General features: G+C 44.7%; 2 protein-coding genes and 1 long non-coding RNA gene across 12 annotated transcripts in view; 2 read left to right on the forward strand and 1 right to left on the reverse strand.

Annotated features, from left to right (window-relative positions):
• CCDC92 (coiled-coil domain containing 92) overlaps window positions 1-15,074 on the reverse strand; it is a 31,206-nt gene extending 16,132 nt beyond the window's left edge. Inside the window, exon 1 of one of the 4 annotated variants that reach the window (XM_023647303.2) lies at window positions 14,805-15,074. The gene's annotated coding sequence lies outside the window, so the exon portion shown is untranslated. The other 3 variants (XM_023647302.2, XM_005612651.4, XM_070220415.1) reach the window with 3 other exon arrangements.
• On the forward strand, window positions 2-4,776 carry LOC138915223 (uncharacterized). The gene is made up of 2 exons (XR_011420868.1): window positions 2-141; window positions 4,530-4,776. It is a non-coding gene; the product is annotated as an uncharacterized lncRNA (long non-coding RNA).
• Window positions 14,623-22,157, forward strand: part of ZNF664 (zinc finger protein 664) — a 51,990-nt gene continuing 44,455 nt past the window's right edge. For 2 of the 7 annotated variants that reach the window (XR_011420863.1, XM_023647304.2), the window contains exons 1-3: window positions 15,134-15,316; window positions 15,908-16,044; window positions 16,634-16,695. The gene's annotated coding sequence lies outside the window, so the exon portion shown is untranslated. Of the gene's footprint in view, window positions 14,906-15,131; window positions 15,317-15,907; window positions 16,045-16,633; window positions 16,696-22,157 lie in introns of those variants that run through there. The other 5 variants (XR_011420865.1, XM_070220416.1, XR_011420864.1 and 2 more) reach the window with 5 other exon arrangements.

Raw genomic sequence — 22,157 nt, forward strand, 5'->3', positions numbered from 1 at the left:
AATCCGCGCATGAAGTTCCAGGGGAGGAGGAGTGCTCCCTACATGACATCCGTATGTTAGGAAGGCTGCTCACTGAAAACGACCAGGCAGCGCGGAGATCCAGATGAAGCTGATACGCGGGAGACGCTGCACGGAACGCAGGTGCCGTGTGTGTTGTTTCAGGGCCTGTCTTTGCCACCAATTTGGATCCTAATAGATAAATGACCATTAGTACATTAACCCAGTAGAAATAAGTGAAAAGAAAGAAAGAAAAGTAGAATAAAAGGCAGAGGAACTGCACTTCATAGATTATCTACTAGCTGTGGGAGGAGAGCTGATGAAACTGGGAAAAATAATTCCTGCATCTTCTACTCATCGGGATTCTTCAAAGGAAGCCGGGCAGCATTTTCTCTTCTTACTGTCCTTCACCTTGTCGCTATTTTTCACTGGCACTTTCGTCACTTTTTCCATTTGTACACGGCCTTTGCTTTGTTTTCCTCTCGTATTTGACCTCATGCTCCCAGGGCGGGATTGATTATAACCCTTGGTTCATGACACACTCTTTCAGGGCCCACTTTTATTTAAATACTTTTAATAATAAGCACCCGATGCATCCACACTTTTGGAACTTAGCAATTTTGGTTTAGAGTGCCCAGATTTTCCATTTGACGTCCAAAATTCTTAGGTTGGTTGTTTCAGCTTCTTCTGGTTGATCCAACTCTGGTTAAGCTGATTGGTTAGTCTGGAGCCTGTGGAATTTGTCTTTACTCCCAGTTTCATAATGGGCAGGATGGCCACCTCAGGTCATACGGGCAGACACACTTCTTGCTGGTTGTGGGAGAGCGGGAAGCAGATTCAACCTCAGTGAACAGCTGCCATGCGCACGCCCAGTGATGCTTTTCGGCCGTCTCCATCCTGCTTTCCCAGGGTGTTGCCAGTGCAATTTAAAGCATGTCAACGGTGGGTGGGATGATAACCTGTCTCATCTCTCCCAGCTCCGTCCTAACACAGCCAGGTCAAGGTGTCTGGGCAAGAAAATACTCAAAGGCATTTTTTAGTTGTGAAAAGCTGAAAATCATTCATAAAATAGTAATTATGGCTATTATTTACCAAGTGTCTATGTGCCAGGCTCATAGATAGATAGTCACTTAATACTTAAAGCAATCATGCAAGACAGGTACAATTATACCATTTTTTAAGGCACTAAGGCTCAGAGGAGTAGAACACTTGCCTAGGTTTACAAGCACTAAATGCATGAGCTAAATGCAAATCTGTTTACAAAGGCTGGCACTTCTCTGTCTCGGGCCTTCCTGAAGTAGTGTTCTCCAACTCCAGACGTGTGGTGTTTGGAACCAGAAGGTCTCATTGCAGCTCTGGGAGAAGTTATCAGTTCTGCTTGCTCACTGTGCATTCTGGAACATTCCATCCCAGTGTGGCCCTTATAGAATGGAGCAGGGATGACGATGCTGACAACAGGTGCCACTTACCTAGCGTCCTGTGTGCTACATGCTGTGCCTTATCTGGTCAAATCCTCACAACAGCTCTATGAGATAGGTCCTATTGCTTCCTAACTTCATGTACTGGGAAACTGAGGCATGGAGTGCTGACACTACTTGCCTTATTGAGATGGAACACAAATTTGGTCTTTTCCTGGTGCTTTGTAGCTCCCTATTCTCATTTCTTTTCAAGGAGGGAGAAATTGTGCTAACATAGGCCTATATTTTTAGTCAGAAAAGACCTAACCCTCAGCTCAGAATTTCTTTTAGCTGAATCTCGCGGCCTCCGATGACAAGACGTTACCAAAGCATAGCCCTCTCCATCAGGCGCAGCCCAGATGAAAGAGGACTGTGGAGCCGAGCTGTGCTCATCTGTGAACAACAGTGATGAATGGGGGCAGGGCTTAACCCCCAGGCTCTGGACCCTGCCTGCCACAATGTGAATCCTAGCCCTGACTAACTATGTGGGTTTGGGCGAGTTACATATAACCCCCTGTGCCTCACTGTCTGCACCTGCAAAACGGGAGACAGCACCTTCTTCACTGGGGTTGTTATGAAGATTAAGAGTTTACCTAACAGAGGCGCTCTCTGGCAGAACCCGTCATGATGACGGAAACATTCTGCTCTCTGCTGTCCAGTGAAGCAGTCGCTGGCCACACGAGCTGGCTGCACTGAGCACCTGAACTGTAGCTGGCGTGTCTGAGGAACCACATTTTTCACTTTATTCATTTAATTTGAATTAATGAAAATTTCAAGAGCCCCTGTGGCTGGGGAGGACCGTGTCGGGCCGCGCGGGCTGTGCCTGGAGCTGTGCGCTTGCTGCTGTGATGTCTCCACCACGGACAGCCACCCACACGCATTTCCCTGGCCTCCAGGCAGACCCTCACCGAGTCCGCTGTGGCCGGTCGCACCTTGCACTGCAAGAATAATTTAACAATTTAACTCGAACTGCCGTTCTCACCCCACCATCCCACCTGACGTCTTCATAGCAGTGATCACTACGTAAACTTCAGTCATTCATTTATCATTCTTACATAACTAGCATGGACACTCCGGGAGCAGGAGGGCTGCTCTCTCTGCTCCCCGCTACGTCAGCAGCACCTGGCGTAGAACGACAGACGCCGCCCTCTGGCAACCTGAGCCGGCCCTCTAAGCGCGGCTCTCCAGAGGGGAGAATTCGTGGTGATCTTGGGCGAACTTTGACATCCTCCCTCCCCGTTAGGTAGAGTACCTTGTCTTAGTGAGCTGCGAGGACTTGGGACCATTTCTCAGATTGGCATGGAAATAAGGCAGAGGAGGGAAGGACAGCTGATTCACGTGGGCCTTTGGGGAGTTTCAAATAAAAGACCAAATAACTACCAAGCCACATAAGGTGGAATAAAGTTTAACTTCAGTGGGAAGGAAAGTGTGGCTTGTTCGGGACGTTCTCTAGAGTTTGTAACATACAGGATCTTATTGGGTACAGCTTATTTACACCCAGAAACGTTGTTTCTGTTAAGAGCCAAGCGTGTAAATTCTTAGTGCTGACACTGGAGCAGCATCACACTCGAGGCACAGCTGTGCCACGTGTAAACTAAGGGCTCGGTGCACACTTTATGAACTTTTCAGCGGAATCAGAAACTCAGAAATTCAAGAAACGCTCATGCCAAGCTTTGATGATGTTCTTCCTGGTCTGTGACAAAATGAGAAAAATCTGGACAACGCAGCGACTTTTCCGTAAAGCTAACTTCATTCCATTCAAAGGACAAGTCTTTATTTGCATTTGAGAATGTCCCGATGAAAAAAATGCCCTGTTCCATGAATTCTAAAAGCCTAGGAACCACTCCAACCACCAAGAGGTTATGGTGACTATCAGGGCTTAACATCACCATTGACTTTGTTTTTTAATTTATCTTTTGAAGTTTACAAGGCCTATTATGATAGGCTGGGCAAACAATCCTCTTTTAAAACATGCACATAGAGGTGAAAGATCAAGCCAGCATATACTGTGTACTTAGTCCTCTGCCTACCATTTATTGCGGATATGAGACTCAGCCACTAGAGTACAAAGAAAACAAAGTAAAACTGAATCTTCATTAGGTCAACACCAGGTGCAGGGGCCAGGGAAGGGCAGGCCATGAAGCGTCACCCACCCCAGCACCTGAAGCTCTTTCTTATTTATCAGCCCGTGCCCCAGACGAGGCTGTGTAAGTCCCTGGCAGGCAGGGACCGTGTCCCCCTCCTCTCAGCATTCCTGGGACCCTACACATTGCAGGCATGTGGGGCAGCCTCACGGATGCTGGGTGGATAAGAACTGCAGGGACCAAGACGGTTTTGTTCCGAAGAGGCTGGGCCCAGAGCTGAGCCTTAAGGAGGGGCAGGGCTGACATGCGAGGCACTTCCCGTGAGGTGAACGTGAAGTAACAGTGAGACCATTAAACTGACACAGAAAGGACTTTCTGGGGCGTGGTGGAAAATAAGGTTAGACAGAAAAGCTAGGGTTGGAGTCAAGTTGTTTATTGAAAGCTGCTCAGAAAAGCTGAGATGGAAGAGACAGAAATGGGGGAAAGCTGAGTTTTTATCCAACAGAGGCAAAACGACTTCTAAAGGGAATTTATTCTGGCAGGGATGACGCAGGGGGAAGGGAAGGGAGGCGCAGCAGCGACACAGCCGCCAGCCCCAGGGAAACAGGAGAAACAGAGGGTCCCCCGAGCGAGCGCTTACTCACTCCGAGGGGCAGACACTGTTATCCTTATTTACAAAATGACGGACGGGCTCAGAGGGTTCAAGGACTTCCTTAAAGTCACAGCTAGCAAGTGGCAGGGCTGGGCTGCATCCCAAACCAGGCTGAATGTGAGGCCTGCCCTCAGGACGGAATCTACTGTTCTCCCCAGGTGAAGACAGGCTGCAGCCACAGACGCTTAAAAGCGCCCTCTCTGCACAGGCAGGACAGCGCTGGTCCCATATTTCATTTGCTAGAAGTCCTCTCTGCCCTTATCTTTTCCCAGATTTTAAGTTTTCAGTTTCTCAGGTCTGTTTTTTATTTCTTTCTTTATTTTTGGTGCTGACTAGTAGAACTCCAGTGCTTACTCTTGAGGATGCTGCTTGTGAAAAAAATCTCTCAGAAAAAGAGAAAATGTTTCCTTGCTCCTAAGGCTGCAGAAAAGCAGACACCATTCTGGGCTAAGAAGCTGATTCTGTTAAAACAAAGCTTACTCTGCTATTCTCTGTGGAAATGTGTACGTCTGTTCTGTGGACTTGAAAGACTGTTGCTGATTTCTTTAAAATGTAACTTTTAATTTCTAAAAGTTTGCCTTTCTAATTGTTGCCTAACTTGATAATTTAAATTGTATCACAATTTCAATGACACCTCTTTCTAAAGATATAAAAACTTGTAAGATTTTCTGGTTAGTTAGAGGAGAGACTTGAGATTTCTCTCTTCATACAGAAGATTGAAAGAAATGTAGACACTAACAAATTCTTTATTCAGATGGGGTTTGTGCTGCCCATTTAAACCAACAATCGGTGCCGTGCCTCAGATGGCTAAACAGAACTGCAGCCGAGAGAGGAAGGTGGCGACCCCTTGCTGAGGCCGCTCTCACCTGGTGGAGAGGTGGAAGTAACGCCCCTTCGGGCGTTGGTGAGGAACTATCTTGCTTTTGCAACCTGACTCTAACCTGCTTAGAACACCATCTACATAAGCTTTTTTTTTTTGCTCAGAGAATCCACAGTCATTGTTTTGTGGCTGAGGCAAAATATAGTTGACTTTTTGGGTCCAAATTAGTGAATGAGTATGTAAATTTTATGATTTGAGACAAGGGTAAGCAGTCGGAATCAAAGGGAGAACGCACACAGGGAGTTCCCTCCTCCTGACGAACATTTGAGAGTCAGGTCAGGTTAGAGCAGTGGTTCTCACCACCTGTGCCCCCAAGGAAGTCTTGTGACATTGTGGGTTGTCACAACTGGGGGAGGGGCATTTCTAGCATCTAGCGGGCAGAGGTCAGGGATGCTGCTAAACAGCCTACAACGCCCAGGGCGGTGCCTGCAACAAAGACTCATCTGGCCCCACACGTCACAGCGTGTGGCCGAGGAACTCTGGGTTCGAGTCGCTCTAGCTGAGGCAGGCCCTTTTCCCTTTTGACTGGGGGTGTACCCTGCTCTCCTGGGTTTCCTGGATTGCTAGTGGGTGGACAGGGCTCTCAGGAGGGACAAGTCTCAGCCATGTGCGGCTTCCTTCCTGGAACAGAAGCTACTGACCCCGGAGGGAAAGGCACCCATCAGTGAAAGACTACTAGGGAGCCTCTTTGAGCGGGTTTCTTCCCCATGTTGCAGGCTCCTGGGGAGGCAGGTGTGCAGAAAGGCACTGCTCTGCCTACTTCACTACGTCGGGTCAGAACACATGCATTTCCTGCCTTCTGCTGCTTGGAAGAAAAGGGCTGCATGTAAACTCCAATTTGTCTAAGAATATAATAATTTTCTCCCCAATATTTGACAGTATGAGATTCTATTTTTCCTGTATGAATGCTTACGTGAACTGAGAAATGGAGAGGGTGAGTGCAAGAGAATTCTGGAACCCCAAGGAGAGATTCTAGTATTATGGCTATAAAAGCTGCCTTTATCCGGAGACATGAAATGGATACATGGAAGCTGACCCAACGCACACTTTCCACGGGGGGGCTCTGATCCAGAACAGTTGGTGAATCTCAAGGAAACGCTGGTTTTTAAAAGGCCTTAATGTTTCTTGAAGGCAAAGGAATTCCTGTTTTTAAGGAAACTTCTAAATAATTATATAAATCTTAGAGAATTTTAAAGGCTCCCAAGAAATTTATGAAATCATGCCAAAAGTCTTAACATTTTACATGTACTAACACTTTAAGAAAAGCTTTCCAGGCTGGGGAAAATGAAAATACAGGCTCCACGGTCACCAGGAAACCCTGTTTATAAAAAGAGCCATAATTTAAACTTTGTGATTTGCACAAATATATTGGCGAGGTTAAGGAAATGAGTGTTGAGCTGGTAAATCTTAAAATGGTTTTCTTCTTGGAAAAGGTCTCTTCCAAAGTAAAAACAATTACTCAGGTTATAAAATACCAGTTTAAAATAAAATTTAAAGATACAGGTATCAATTGAAATGCTGTTTATCTTTTTAAAAAAGCTTCTGTATTAAGAACAAGAATGAAGGTATTCCAGTACAACATGGAAGACTGCATAAATTAACTCAGTGCTCTGGAGACAAATCCTTTGTCGGCTGTGTCGTGAACTCGGGGCGTAGGGGAGGTCCCACTTCCCTCTGTGGGGCGTATAAATTATCACAGGTCACTCCAACAAAGAAAGCACCTTTTTCTGAGTGCCTATGGGCCAGGCACTACGGAGGACATCTGGACACGCCAAAGAGTAAAACAGATACAAATCCGGTCCGCATGCAGCTTATGTTCTTGATGGGTGGAGGGACAGACAGCGCTACACATAGTAATTCATAAAAAAGACAGGATTTTTGCACCAGGGCTAAATTAAATTGAACTTCCTAAACTCCTTACACTAGCCTTACCGATCAGATCAATGATCAAGACATCAATACTTAAGAGTAGGTAAGCCTAAACGTGAGCATACAACTCAAGTGAGCTATGACTTGAGAAACTAGGTTCTTTATAATTTCCTTTTAAAAAATCTCAGACAATATTGCATATTATTTCAACCTATAAAATTACTCTACTTCTCTTAACTGGGGAATCTTTTAAGATGCCAAATTTCTCCAACAAATAACAAGTGCATTATTTTTTAATGTAAATTATATATATTTTCTAAAGTCTATAATTCTCTTCAGACTAGTAGAGTACAGAGGTAACTAGTTAATAATCTAATATTTACCTAAAGACTTATAAAGAAATTAAAACACAAATAGAAAAAACCATATCTTGTCACCTCACATCCCCGTGGGTCATCTGCTGGGTATTTTTGCACACTTGTTCTTAAAGTTCAAATTAAGATGGTAAAATCATTCAGTATATTATAGACATCGATATGTTTGGTAACATTTAAAAACCACCATTTTAAGTCTCTAAATAATATACCGTCATTTAAAATACTGTTTGGAATGATGACGTGTGTATATGCATGTGTGTATCAAGGTGTATCAAAGCAAATCAATAAAATCCTGTGTACAATCGAGGGGAAAAGACTCATAGCCCACAGAAGAGACAACTAGTCTCTGGTATGCAGGCTGCTCCCCTCAAAGCCCCTCTGCTTGCTGGCCCTTGCCTCGGACAGTGTGTCCAGAAGACGCAGTGCCCTCACTGGGAGCTGCGATTCTGCTTTTCTTTCCCGGTCCTTTTTTTCTGACTCTCATTCTGACTACGGACAACTGTGAAAATAGTGAGGGCTGCTCGTTCGCGGAGGAGCTCACGTTTCTAACGGTCTCATCTTTCTTTAAGTTCGGGCTACTTTAGAAATATTCTTCCTTTGGTGAATAACACGGTCAAGGTCATCTATGGCCAGTCCTCCTTTTTAGACTGACCAGTCCCTTCTGGCTGCTCTTCCCCATGCTGTCCTTGCCCCAGCTCAGGCCCCCCATGGTACAAGACAGTCCTTGGAACCAGACCATCTCCGGCATTCCCTCGGCAGCCCCCTGGGAGCTCCAGAGGATTTCATTTCCTCATCTTGCTCCTGTGCCCCACGGCCTGGCGCACACACACGGAGACGGCGCTGGGATCATCTGACACGAGCGGTGTGCTCCACATTTCCCAGTGCAGCTCAACAGTGTTGTATGAGCTGTGCTACTTGTCAGGCTCATGCTGTGGGGGTGGGCCTTGAAGATAAAGGGAGGGGCTTAGGTATCCTTTTACAGGGGCGGTATTTGTAAATATATTCAAATTAGTTTCATTCAAATGAGGAAAATGCTTGTCATGTGAATGTTTTAGTAATTTCACTGGATGTAGAAGATACTCACATACAAAGGCTGACACAGCGACCGTAAAAAAGACTTTTGAAATATTTTATTTCTGGATTTGGCACATTAAGTGTGTCTATTTATAACAGGAGTCCACGATTCACAGGTCAGATCGTAAATGAAGCTCTAAGGCCCTACACATTCGTCAACGCCTTCACTGTATCATCCAGAGTCAGAAGAAGTGATGGAATGGTGAAAAATAACCTGGCAGGATTTTGCAGAAAGTGGACTGAAGTGGCCAGAAGCCCAACCTACAGATTATGAACACAAGAGTTTTAACAAACAAAAACCTGGGATCTTCACCTAAAAAAACGGAGGTGGCTTATGAGACTTCTGGTTACTCCTCCAACAGCAGGACGTCAGTGTGCTAGACGAAGCTGTGTTCTGTCACCGGGAAGCATGGATAAAGGGTGTCAATGCAGTTCCACCTCAGGTGCAGGAAGCCTGGGGGACTAGGTTCACGTTAGGGTTCAGCAGTCCACAATGTCACTTGACCCTCCCTGCAGGGGCTCCACAGTTCTGCGGGCTGCTCATGCTAACGTGCCAGGACTCACAGCAACTCTGGGAGGAAGACGCTGGCCTCAGCTGCGTAACGACTTCACCCACTTTTCCTGTAAGGCCCGGGGATGGATAATCTGCCTCCCACTTGAGTCTCAGACTCGTGATGCTAACCTGCACACGAAGGTCCTGGTGGCAGCCTGTGCCTACCTGGAAAGGCAGCCTACCTAACCACAGCCTGCTGGTGGGCAGAACTCAACGCCGCTTTCTAGAAATAGCCAACGATCGTCCAAAACTGCTCTGAATTCCATCCTACAACTGGGGGTGAGACATGAGAACACCGCCAGACAGACAGCACTCAAACTGCCTCCAAGAGGGTCTCACCTCTGGCCTCATTTGTTCCAACTTGGATTTTTATTTTGTCTTTCCCTAAAAAAACCTGCCTTTGCCCTCAAACAATAAGGTTTGGCTTTGCTCATCTCTGAACCTACACCCACAGCCTTACCATCCTGACAAACCCCTTTCTGCCAAAAACTGCCTCCATCACTTTCTTGAAGGAAACTAATCCCTCACTTGAAGCCCATCACATGGTGGGTTTCAGAGGCCGAGGAGGACTAGTAACTTTTCTCGCTGTCAAAAAGACTGCATTCCCCTCCCCCTGGCCAGGGCGCTTGGGCATGTCAGCGAGCAAGCACGTCAACGGCTGAAAGCCACATTCTGTTCCACCAGAGCTTTCTGGCCTGGTCACCCAAAGACAAAGATGATTCTCTATCGAAGACAAAGACTGACCCTTCCTTGAAGAGGATAGGGCATACCTAATAACCTCTGCTATATTCTCGTCCATGGGAACATAAAATAAAAACCAAAACAAAAAACTTTCCTTCATCTTTCTTATCAACGTGCAAGACTTAATTAAATATTTCTAAAATCTAGATCTGCTCCCACATGCCACAAGCCACTGAGGGAGAAATAACGCCAGTGCCTTTCACCTGGGTTGACATGTGCGCTAGGTGGAGAGATAGGGGTTAAAAAGCCTCCTTCAGTGCCCTCCGGGTATGGCACGGGCTTAACCTCCTGCACTCAGTCAGCATGAGAACATCAGATGAAAAACCAGAGAAAAAGAGAGTGATCCCTGGATGATTATTTCACAACAGTGATGGGACTGTATCTTGGGGAACCAGTGTTTTCACGAATACTCCACGTTATACCAAAGACGGCCCTTTCAGAGTACAATGCCACGCATTTCTAGGTGCAATGTGCAACTTTAAGAAAAACAGGACTGTAATAATACTGGGAATTATAATTTATATTTAGCAGCAATGTTACACAAGAAAGTGGGCTTAAAAGGAAGACTCATAAGCCCTCTTACCTGTATAGTAAACAACAAGGGCACAGGGTGCACTTAGAAATAGGTTGCGAAGGAAACTTGAAGAGCAAAGATAATGGATTTCATGCAGATCTAAATTTAATACCTTAAGTGTTGCCAAGGAGGCAAGAGAAAAATTGTAGCAGCAGAGTATTCAACACCTCAAATTCCATTTATTAAAAATGTTCTTGTCTTTCCCTTCCCTTACTGTAAGCTTTAAGTGTCTCAGGCTTCTCTTTTGTGTGGCGCCAACCAACGGAATGTCACTGCCCAGTGCTGAGAATGTAGCCAAGTAGAAAGAACCTCAGAAGAAAGGAGAAAACTTCCTCCCTTTTCCATTACAGCTAGAGAAGAGCAGACACTTCCTGCTTCACAAAGTTATTCCTGACAACGTGGTAAACTGGGAATAATCATGAAATGATCGATCTAAGTCTGCTCTCCAGTATGGAGACTTACAGCAAAATACAAACTCCAGTTTTCTGATGAACAAAGAAGCCTTTTAAGACATCTGTGTGATGCCTTCAGAAGATTGTGGCGAGGAGCCGTAAAATGTAACCTCTAACCTCTCGAAAAGCTGCTTTTGAACTGGCTGTTCTACTTGGTAATTTGTTGTCCTGGTCATAATATTTAAAGTAGAACCTGTGATTTTTTTTTTTATGAAGGGATAAATGTAAAATTTTCTTGCTGCATTTTTTGGTCGGCCAGAAGAACTTGATATTCTTCTCTCTTCCCTTCATACATCAAGTATACATAAATGATGTATTGCTTATTCAAAGTTGGAGAGACTTTGCCCTATTTAAACTATCACATCCAAATCCTGCTGGCAGATAGGCACAAAAGCATGAGACAAACTCATCTGCTACAGAGCAAAAGAGAGGAACTATTTTTAAAAGGATTTTTAAAAAATTAAGTGCATGTATACGTTAATTCAGAATTGTTTTTTTCCTCTAACTTCTTCCTAAATCGGAGAAGTCAGACACTTTTAACTCGGCTGGCCTCGTTACCAACGTGCTCCCCTTCGCTCCCGTGTAGAGCACATTTATTGGGCACTCTGGTGTCAGAAGAAACTGTGCTCAGCTCCTTGGCCACAGAGAGTCCTAACCCCGCTGGCTCACTCAACACATGTATTGTGATTGGCGCTCAGTAGCCTAATCTTTGTTATATCAGATAGATCATCATTCCTATTGTTGATAAATTATCATTCCCAGGATTGGCTTAGCACAAATAGGACATATCTTTTTCTTCTTCAAACACAGAGCTTCAATTCACCTAATCTTCTCAGTATATTGTAATTCTGCTTCTCCTCAGCTTTATCTGCCAACGTGTATTTAATAACAATGCAGATACACTGAAAAAAAGTCCAGTGCAACTTACTGTAGGTGGATATGACTGGACCTTCTGCTGTGAAATTTGAGTCATGTTTGAGCAATGAAATAAACAAAAACTAAAATGCAGAGCAGGCCCAAGAACCAATCCTTAATCAGTATCTTTTAAAAAATAATTTCAGCTAAGGAAAAAATCTATTCACCTTCACAACCTGCTGACTCTCAAAAGAATGACTGACGACATTTCATTTTTAAAAAGAGTTAAAAAAAAAAAGACTCCTCTGCTTGCCTTCATAGAAAGCTGTAATTTTCCTCTTGATGAAATGTTTATTATAGAAAATAAAAGCCAAAGGAAGAAATATAAATCAGGTATAATTAAAAAGGATCTTTTTCAACAAAACATTGAATGTAAGAGTGCTTTATGACCTCGCAAACCCCACACCCACGCGAAGGAGGATCAGAGTCATCTCCGATACCAGGCTGGCCTCGACCCTGGAAAAATCTTCTGAGGGTCAAGTAGGTGTCTGGGGATATCCTTATGCCCCCAACTGCAGCAGCCAGTGTAAGAAATCAAAAAGAACCATAATGCCCTCCAATCCTGCTGCCACTGGAACCCCGAGACGCCTTGAGGCCTCTGCCACCGCCCCCCGCCCCGGGGTGATACCTCCTAGTAGCCATTCCTGCCCAGGGGGGAGCCAGCTTCTCCAGAAACTCTGAAAGAAACAGCAGCCCCCTCTTCCCACTGCTGGAAGTTCAAGTCATAAACCACTTGTGCTCCTATGTCGAAGTGGAACCTGTCTTCCTATAAGTACTACTTGTCCTCTTCTGTCCTCGGGAATTACTCTGAATACATAAAATCCCTTTGCTGCGTGACACACTTTAAATATCTGAAGACAATTAGGACACATTCACTTCCTGCCCAAACCTTTCTGCAGGTTAAGGATCAAGGCTGGAGACATGCAAATTGGTGTCATTAAGCTAGCACCGACTTAACTAGTCTGGGCCATCAACCCAACTCAAACATTCATTGCACTCTTAGTGTGTGAAGCATATAAACGAACCTAGTTGCTGCCCTTTAAGGATATTTAATTCAGTAGATAGACTTAATCTTGGTTAATAAACATGTGTGCCTACTATGTATCAGGAACTTCCTACGGCTGACCTTATTCCAGATAAAAGAAAAAAGGCCCATGTCTTTTCTTGCCAGAAATATGAAAAAATGTTTTATAATATAAAATAAGCATTTCTTAAAAGCATCGACACTGTTATTAACATCAGTATTGTTGGAAATGCACTCTACCAATTAAGTAATGATAACGTTAAAAGGAATTTATCCAACGACTGTCAGATCAAAGAGTTAAGAACCCAAATAAATGATCTTCGATTGTAAGTCAAAGGATTTACTTGTTTCTCAAAAGAATTAACAATAAAAATATCTAATTTCCAAGAAAGCTGTTTGTTAGATTGATGTATTTACATGTGCTACAGTAAAAATCTGACACAAATAATTGTTCTGTACTTTACATTTTAAATATATGTAAACTAATTTACTAACTATAGCACAATGCAGAGAAATAATAAAAGCTATTTTAAGGTTTTTCAGCAGTGTGTATGTAAACACATGTATATATACGTATCACAAGCCTTAAAACCTTCCAAAAATATTTCACATAAGATGAACATTTAGCCAAAAGAAATACATAAATTCAAAACACCTTTGGAGGTAAAAGTCATTTTAAATGTTGGCATCTTCTTTCTTACAATTCAATGGTAAGAAAATGCAGGAGAATTCTTGACTGTGCAAAAAAAAATTCACTTAATAAAACAATAACAATGCTCTTTAAATAAATTTCTAACTTAAAAGTCTTAAACACTGACAATTCTGGCTTTAACATTCTTACAGGTAGGTTTCTGGAAATGCGTATTAAAGTATTACAGCCTGGTAGCTTGTATTTTGTTACAAGACCGATTACTGCAACCTAAGTCACAAAGCACGATTATATTTCCTCTTAGGCCACCTCATTTTCATTATTGGAATCATACTGCTAAATATCAAAGCTTGAAATTAAACCATACAGGTCGGCATGAAAACGCAAGTTAGATAAACTGGAGTAACTCACGGTAGCCCACGGCAGGCAGCTCTGCAGCCAGGCCTGGCGCTCTGCTGCATATTTGCATTATGCTCAGTTTCATGAATCACAAGCAAATCGTTATTTAGGGTAAACTAAAGCCCACATCAGAGCTTCAGAGAAGGCTGTAAGGTAGAGTACTTACGTAAAGGGTTACCAGGACAGGAGACAACGCAACTTATCAGGGAGGGTCTCTAATGTCCACAGAGTGATAAAACGCATTTAAAAAGGCGATGTGGATTCAGACGGCCTCCTCCTCACAGCATCCCAGACAAAGCAGGGCCAGGCCCTCGGGCGCTCTTGGTGCACCTGCAATGCGGATCCCTCACCCTACAATCCCACCCCGGGGTTAGCAGCAGCCCCTGGGCTGGCCTCTCCTGCCCCATCCGATTGGTTTCGGTGCGCGGTGCGGCGGGCCCGCAGCCTGGACTGGAGCCCTGGCAGGCGCATCCCCTCCCCATCGCCGGCTGGAAAACCCTGCCGGCAGCCGGCGCGGGGGTCGCCGCGCCCCACTTTTTCCCACCCTCCCATCTCCTCTTTTTTCCCGCAAGGGGACAGCCTTTCCCACCCCCGAGCCCTGGAGATGGGACAGGAGAACCCCTTCCCCCTGCAGCAAGGGCTTTTAGAATAACCTGCCGCCCCGACAGGTGCCCGCGCCCCCCGCCGGCGCCCGCACAGCCTCCCCGCAGGCACCGCCAGGTGAGCGGGGCTGGACTCGGTCACACCTCGGGCCCCGCCTCACCTGCGGGCGCGGCCGTCGCGGTCCTTCAGGCGGCTCCCCCCCTCGGCGCGGTCCTCCAGGCGGGCGGCAGCGGGGGCCGGCGGCCCATGGGCGGGGCGGGGCGGCGGGCGGGGCTGGCTCCCGGCTCCGGCCCTACCCCGGCCCGGCCGCCGAGGGAGGTCAGTGGGCGCCGCCCGCCGAGCGCATCCCGCCGGCTCCCACCCGAGCGCTCGCCGCGGTGCACGCTGGGAGCGGGGGCCGGAGCGGCGAGGCCTGGCCGCGCTGACCGGGCGGGCGGCCGAGGCGCCGGCGCGGCGGTGGGTCTGTGTCTGCGGGCCGGGCGGGGGAGGCCGCTTGTTACTCACTTCGCAGGGCGGGGGCGACGCCCCCTCCCGCGGCTGCGGCTGGCAGGGAGCGCACCCGGGGGAAGGGAGGGTCAGCCGGCGGACGCAGGCGCACAGCTCAGGTGCGGCCGCACTGCGGTTGCCCGGGGTAACGCGGGCCCGGGCGGGGCGGGGCGGGGCGGGAGGAGCGAGGCGGGCGAGCGGGAGCGCGCGCGCGGCGGCCGTAGGGGCGGGGAAGGAGGGGGACCCGGGAGCAGCCTGGGGTGGCGGCGAGGGCGCGCGCGGGCGGCCGGCGGGGCGGGGGCAGAGGCGGGGGGAAGGGGCGCGGGCCGGGCGGCGCGCATGCGTGCGGGCCCCGCTCCCCCGGGGCTCGCCGGCCTCGTGCGTGCGCACGCGCGCTGTCCCCCGGAGGCGTCTGGGTGTGCGGAGCGCGCGCGCGCGGCTCGGAGGCGCACCTGTGAGGTGTCCCCGGAGGAGAGGGAGGGTGGGTGCGCGGAGCCCGCGGCCTGGGGCGCTTCAGCCCCTCACTTGGAGTGAGTTCTCGGGCGGCCGGGCTGCAGTCTCTTTATTTCTTTTCTGGGTCCAGGCGGGGGCGGGGGGAAGGGGAGCGGGCTCAGGGGTGGAAGGAGGATGAGTGGGTTAAAGAAAAGAAAAACAACCCATCACTTAGCAAGGGCCTGGAGCCCGGGCCGGCCCCCGGGCATCGCTGGGAAAGGTCAGAGCAGCTCCGCGCAGCCGGCGGCCTGGCGGCCACGGGGCAGGCCCGCGGAGGGCAGCCGGGGCTCGGGGCTCGGGCCTCGGCCGGCCGGCCGGCGTGGGCCCGCATTGCCGGGGAGCGGGCAGCGGGGGTCACAGATGGCGGCCGGGCGCGCGGCGAAGGATGGGCAGTGGCGGGGGCGAGGCCGGGCGGAGGCCCCGCGGGAGCCGGACTCCCGAGCCGGGCTCCATTGTTGTCGGAGCCGAGGGAAGGGGGAGCAAAACAGCTTTAGAAACCCGTGCAGCCGCGCCTTGGAGCCTTTCCAGGCGGGTCCCCGGAGAGGCGGTAATGGCCGCGCCGTGGGATCCGGGCGCCGGGTGGTGCCGCGGAGAAGCCTGGCTGCATGGGGTGATGTTGTGTTTTTCAGAGCGCCCTGCGTCCCAGCAGCGCCAGGCGAGCATCCTGCTCAGGTGATGAGGAACCCTCCGCGCACCCAGCGCAGAACGCCGCTGCCGCTGGACGCCTCCATTGTTTGACCACAACAAGGGCCGGATTCTCACCCAGGTAAACGGGGCGGCAGCGCGGTCGGGCTCCCTCTCGACTCCCACGTCCGAAGGAATCCTCTCCTCTTTCAGGACTTTCCTGCAGTTTTCTTCCTGTCCCCTGCTTCTGATTAACTCAGTAGACCCACCTCCCAGACGTCTTCCCATCTGGATTGATCTTCCCGCATCTCTCTGCCAAGTCACCTCTCATTTCCCTCAAAACTCGGCTCCTTTGTGAAACCTTCCTGGCCGAACTCTAACAACTGAATCTCTCGGAGGAGCCTGTTCGGTGCTCTTCTAGTTGATAGTTTGTTTATTGATTGTCTTGTTGCAACAAAGGAGACTAGAGATTAAAAAGAAGTTCTAAACTATGGCTTTTTTTAAAGGAACATTTTGCGATATTCAGTTTATTGTTTTAACAGAATCGAAGTGTTTTTGTTTAGTATATATTTTCTCTTCTCTTTTAGAGGGAGCCCCTACTTCCTTTATAGATGTATGGCTTTTTAGAGCAAAAAAGATGACCTTTCTGTTCAACCCAAAGTTAAATTTTTAAAGTTAATTTTAAATTAGTAAAGTAACACATTTTCTTTGTAAAAATTAAAATACCACAGAGATGGCTGAAGTCTGACTGTACCAATCCCTGTCTCCAGAGATAACAACTATTATATGTTTGGTATGTATCCTTCTAGATCTTTTGAGATAACTTTTATGTATATGTATACCGGTATTATCTTTGACTTTTAACAAGTAGTAGTGTATTCTCTCTCAGTTGTAGCATATAATGCGTTAACTCATTTTGAAGAACTGTATCATGTTCCATAGTTTGGGTATACAATAGTTTATTCAGCCATTTCCCAGATTGATGGCAATTTAAGTTGTAATTTTGTATTTAAAACAGCTTTTTTGGTGGTGGTTCTTTGGTGAAATGAAATTTTAGTGAAGGGAGCACAAATCTATACTAATTACAGATACTAGGCATTTATGATGGAAGTTCTCTTTGGTTAAGAAATTTACATGTGGGTGATTATGACTCTACTACTCTCAAGTCCTGTGACCTTGGGGAGGACAATCGATCACTCTTAAGTCTCAGTTTTCTTTTCTGTAAATGGTGGTAATCCCTGCTTTATTTACCCCACAGAGTTCAGTGATAGAATGTATGTGAAAGTGCTTTGCAGAGGGTAAAGTAGTATATAAATGTTGGTTTTATTAGCGTTTGTAGCTGAAAAGGATTTTTTATTTGCAATATAATTTATATTTTCTTTTTTGACCAGATGTGTGTATTACAAAACACTACAGATAGCCAAATTTGAATGCTTTTTAATTTTTGGTTTTGCTATAATTTTTATCAAGTACTGTTAATACGTTATACTTCTTACAGAATATCTTACGAAGCACGTTTTTCTTAGTGCTTTACATGCCTTAACGAATAAGGCATATAAATTAGTTGACTATGAATAAACTATCAGCAAATTGAACGCTACGTAAAACAAAACTCATTATAATCTTTAAGCAAAACTTACTTCCTAGTGAGGTAAATTTGTATCTGTATTTTCCTGTGGCAGCAGCAGATTCCCGTTAGCTTTTATGTCCTTCAGGTGAAATGGAATCTTACTGAATTCGTAGGCAGTATCGGAAAGAGTCTTAGCAATTTAAATATTGATTGAATGATGTGATGAGTATCCTTTTAAGATGTAAGAGATACAATTAGGAGCTTTGTAAGTATTTTTTATGAGAGAGTATAAAAAGGAGACCAAATTTCAGATTGTGGAGAGAGGCCCAGGAAAGAATTTTTTGCAGAAATTAGATTTGAGCTGCGATCTGAGGGATGAGTAGGCGTTAGTGTGGAGTGAAGTGGGGGGTGATTTTCCAGGCAGGGCAATGGCATGTGGGAAGGCCCTGAAGGGGGAAAAAGCTTTGCCCATTCCGGGAACTAAAAGAACGACTTGTGGATGGATTCTAGTGGGTGAGGGGAAGTGTGGCTAGGCAGGGGGCCAGATCATGTAGGGTCTTGTAGGGCAGGTTAAAGATGTTTGATTTTATCCTGAGTGAAATGGGAAACCATGGCAAGAGTTGGGTTTTAAGCAGGGAATGACATAATCAGATTTGCATTTTTAAACAACCACTCCAGCTGCTACACGCAGAATGTGGGGGTGATGGGGTGGAGAGTGGAAGTAGGGAGCCGAGGGAGGCCATTTCAGAGGTCTGTCTAGAAGAGTGGTGGTCTTTCTCTTGGAGTTCACATCGAATTCACACTACCAGCTAAGCTAAGGTCAAAATAGATAGTTGGTTACAAAAATAAATCCTCATTTCTCATTTTTAAAAAGTAGGAATAAAAAGGTACTTCTTAATGCAAAAAGTACGCATAATTGTTAAAGTAATTGTCCACACTATACTTTAGAGAAAACTATCAGAGTCAAGTTAAAAATTGGGATGTTATTTAATGTGGTTTTTATAAGTTTTGCCAAAGCAGTAATACATGAAATAAGAGTGAGATGAGGATCTAAAATGAAAAGAAGGGAAATAATTCTAGATGCTGTTGGCTACAAAATGAGAATAACAGAAAAACTGTTAGACTGGGAAAAAAAAAACACGAGGAGGTGACTGGCTACACAATGCATATATAAAATTCATAGTTTTCTGAATACCAAAAATAACTTGGCAGAAACTAAAATGAAAAAAGAAAAAAACAAACAAAAAACAGGGTCTGATCACAACACAACAAAAAACGTAAACCACGTGAGCACAAGCTTATGAGACAAGTGCAGTCTACACAGAGGAGACAGTAAAATAGCCTGAAAGATGTGGAAGAATTCCTGAAGGGAAAGAGAGGCCATATTCCTGGATGTGGTGGTTAAACATTATAGAGATGTCCATTTTGGGGTGAACTGGACAATAATTATGAGTAATGAGGTAGGCCAAGCCCTGTCTGATATTTAAGCATATCATAGAGCCACATTCATTGAGGCAGTGTCCTGCTGGCTTTAGAGTATCTGTGTAGGTCACTGGAACCTCTTTAGCACCCCCAAAATAGACTACTATGTATGAGAATGTAGTAAATGATAAGTCATCATGAATGCCCCCTAAACTGTAAAGGAAATATGGAAGTAAATATTTAAAATCTGGAAAAAGGAGTTCTGCGCACTGAGGTGGGTAGAGCACAGGCTTGGCAATCAGACATACCTGAACTGGAATTTTTTAAGTGAGGAAAATCATACCTACCATGCAGATAGGTTTTTTCCAGTTTACAGATGAGGAATCCTAGTACCAAGAGGTTAAGCAGTGTTCCCAGGGTCCAGGCTTCCTGTTAACTTTTGTGAGGCCCAGGGCAACAGTACCAATCAAGGCCCATTAGACTACAGGTCTAAATATTTGAAAATTATGAACAGCTAACAGACTGTTAAATAAAATATGTTTTCTCATCCTACTTGACATGCAGGTGTTGTGAGGGAAAGAAATGCAGGTCCTGGCACCTATGGGGCAGTCAAATCTGTTATTACTTAAAACCAGTGTATTAGATTACATAAAAATATGAAACTTCTTTAAGAAGAAAGGGAAAACAAAACCCTAGGATTAAAAGCCAAACCACAGAGTAGGAAAATATTTGGGATAAACGTAAGTGAAGGGTTAATACTTTGAACATGTAAAGAACTCATACAAATCAATGAGGAAAATAATGAAAATCCACACGTGGTTACTGGATGTGGGTAGACAGTTCACTGGACAGAAATATAATTTGTTAAACGTTGGAAAGATGTAATCTCACTAATAATCAAATACTTTGTAATTACTTCTACAGAAAAGTAACATTCTGTTCCCAGTGGTAACAAAACTAGAAAACATTTAAGAATAAAGCATAAATGTACAGAAACTTTATGAAAAAAAGTAAAAACCTTTACCTAAAGAATTTAGAAGCTAACCTAAATAAATGGCCAGACATTACATGTTTCTGGAGGGGAAGGCTTTGTTGTAAAGAAATTACAAATTAAACTATAATTTCAGTGTAATTCCAATTGAAATCCTAGTGGGAATTATTTTTGGACACTTGAAAAATTGCTTCTAAAATTCATCCAGAGGAATAAATTGTGCTAGAATGACCAAGAAATTTTTCAAATGCACAAATAGTGATGGAGGGGCAGGCTTCATGGCCAGGTGGTTAAATTCACACGCATCGCTTCAGCTGCCCGGGGTTGCGCCGGTTTGAATCCTGGGTGCGGACATGGCACCACTGGTCAGGCCATGCTGAGGCGGCATCCCACATAGCACAACCAGAGGTACTCACAACTAGAATATACAACTATGTCCTGGGGGGCTTTGGGGAGAAGAAGAAAAAGAAGAAGAAGAAAAGATTGGCAACAGATGTTATCTCAGGTGCCAATCTTAAAAAAAATAAAATAGTGATGGAGGATTTGCCATACCAGATAGCAAAACATAACCGTAAGACCACAGTAACATAAAAGATGAGCACAGGAATAGACAGATTGGTGCATGGAACAAAGTAGGATCCAGTAACAGACCTATTTATTTATAGGAATTTAGTGCAAAATAAAGTTGATATTTTGAAACAGTTGGAAAATGATCACTATATTGTATTTGGATAAATGGCGTTTTATTTGGAAAGAAAGATTCTACTTCCTCATATTCAAAATGGCTTTTATTTGGATTAAAGAACTAACTCAGAAACAAAACATCTGTAAAAGTATTAGAAGAAAATATAAGAGAATGCTATGTCAGAGAATATATTATGTTGGAAAGTACAGTTTTTTGGGTGATCGGTTAAATAAGACCAAGACCCAAAATCGTAAAAGAAAAGATTGATAAATTTGGCCATCATCACAGATGATATTTCTGTGTGGCAAAAGACATTACAAAGTTACATACTGGGAAAAAAGTTTCTGTAACATGTATGAACAGATAAAGGTTAAATAGAATTGACACAATTAAAAAATAAATGGAGGGTATGAATAAATAAATAAATAAATAAATGGAGGGTATGGATGGTTCTCAGAAAAAAAGTGTCAGAGCAGTGAAGAGGAATTCATCCTCACTTGTGGTTAAGGAAATGGAAATTAAAACAACTAGAGTTTTTTCAGGGCGCTATCAGGCAAAAATTAAAAAGCTATTCAAGGATTGAGAGAAAAAGGTACCTGATAGGTTATTGGGATCATAAAGTGGGTTTGACCTTTTCAGATGACAATTCGGCAGAAGCTATCAAAACTGGAAAACAACATGCACGCTTTGATCTAGCGGGTGCACTGCGAGGAGTCTGTGACGTTCTCTTAGGAGGACGCAAGTTACTATGAACAAAGTGTATTGCAGCATCACTTATAATGAGGGGAAATTGATGGAAACCACAAGTAAATTTTGGTACCTCTATACTATGCAATGTTATATAGCTTTTAAAAAGAGAGGTAGATTTGTATGTATTGACATAGCCGGATGGACATCTAGAATATATTATTGAGCCAGAAACAAGTTTAATTCCATTTTTTGTAAGGTACAAAACGAAATAATTGCGTGTGTGTGTATTCTGAATAAAAGAGAAGAAGGTCCAGCAGGGTGCGTGGACAAGATTGAGTTGGGACTTCTGAGAGCAAAAGCATAGGGCAGACTGAGTCTTATTTCACATGCTTTTGCATTGTTTCAGTTTTTTTACAATGAATATTTACTTTTGTAATTAAAATGTTACAGTTCTCACTTAGAAGTTTAATAAAGGCCTAAATTTAGACTAAAAAATTATAGTCCCTAGAACTTACGAAGATGTGGTAAAAATGTTACCACATCTTGTGTGATGTGCCCTGTGTATCAAGGGTCTTAACGTATTCCTTAATGTAGCAACTAGGAGCCATCAAAGGAGTATTTTTAAATACAGGGAGAAGCTTTGTGTACAAAAGATGTATATTATAGAATTATTTTTAAGAGTCTATTTCTAGAATGGTTGTTATGATACATCCACTGGATAATATATGACCATTAAAATGTTTATGAAGAAAATGTGCTAAAATGCTTATGACAGTGTTAAGTGGAAGAAAATTAGGATACAAAATTGCATATTAAAAATCTGCTTTTTTAATATTTTCTAAGATTATATTACATTTACAATGGAACATCTAGTTGTAAAAAGTACATAATATCTAG

Source organism: Equus caballus, chromosome 8 (genome assembly GCF_041296265.1).
Source record: "Equus caballus isolate H_3958 breed thoroughbred chromosome 8, TB-T2T, whole genome shotgun sequence".
NCBI lineage: Eukaryota > Metazoa > Chordata > Mammalia > Perissodactyla > Equidae > Equus > Equus caballus.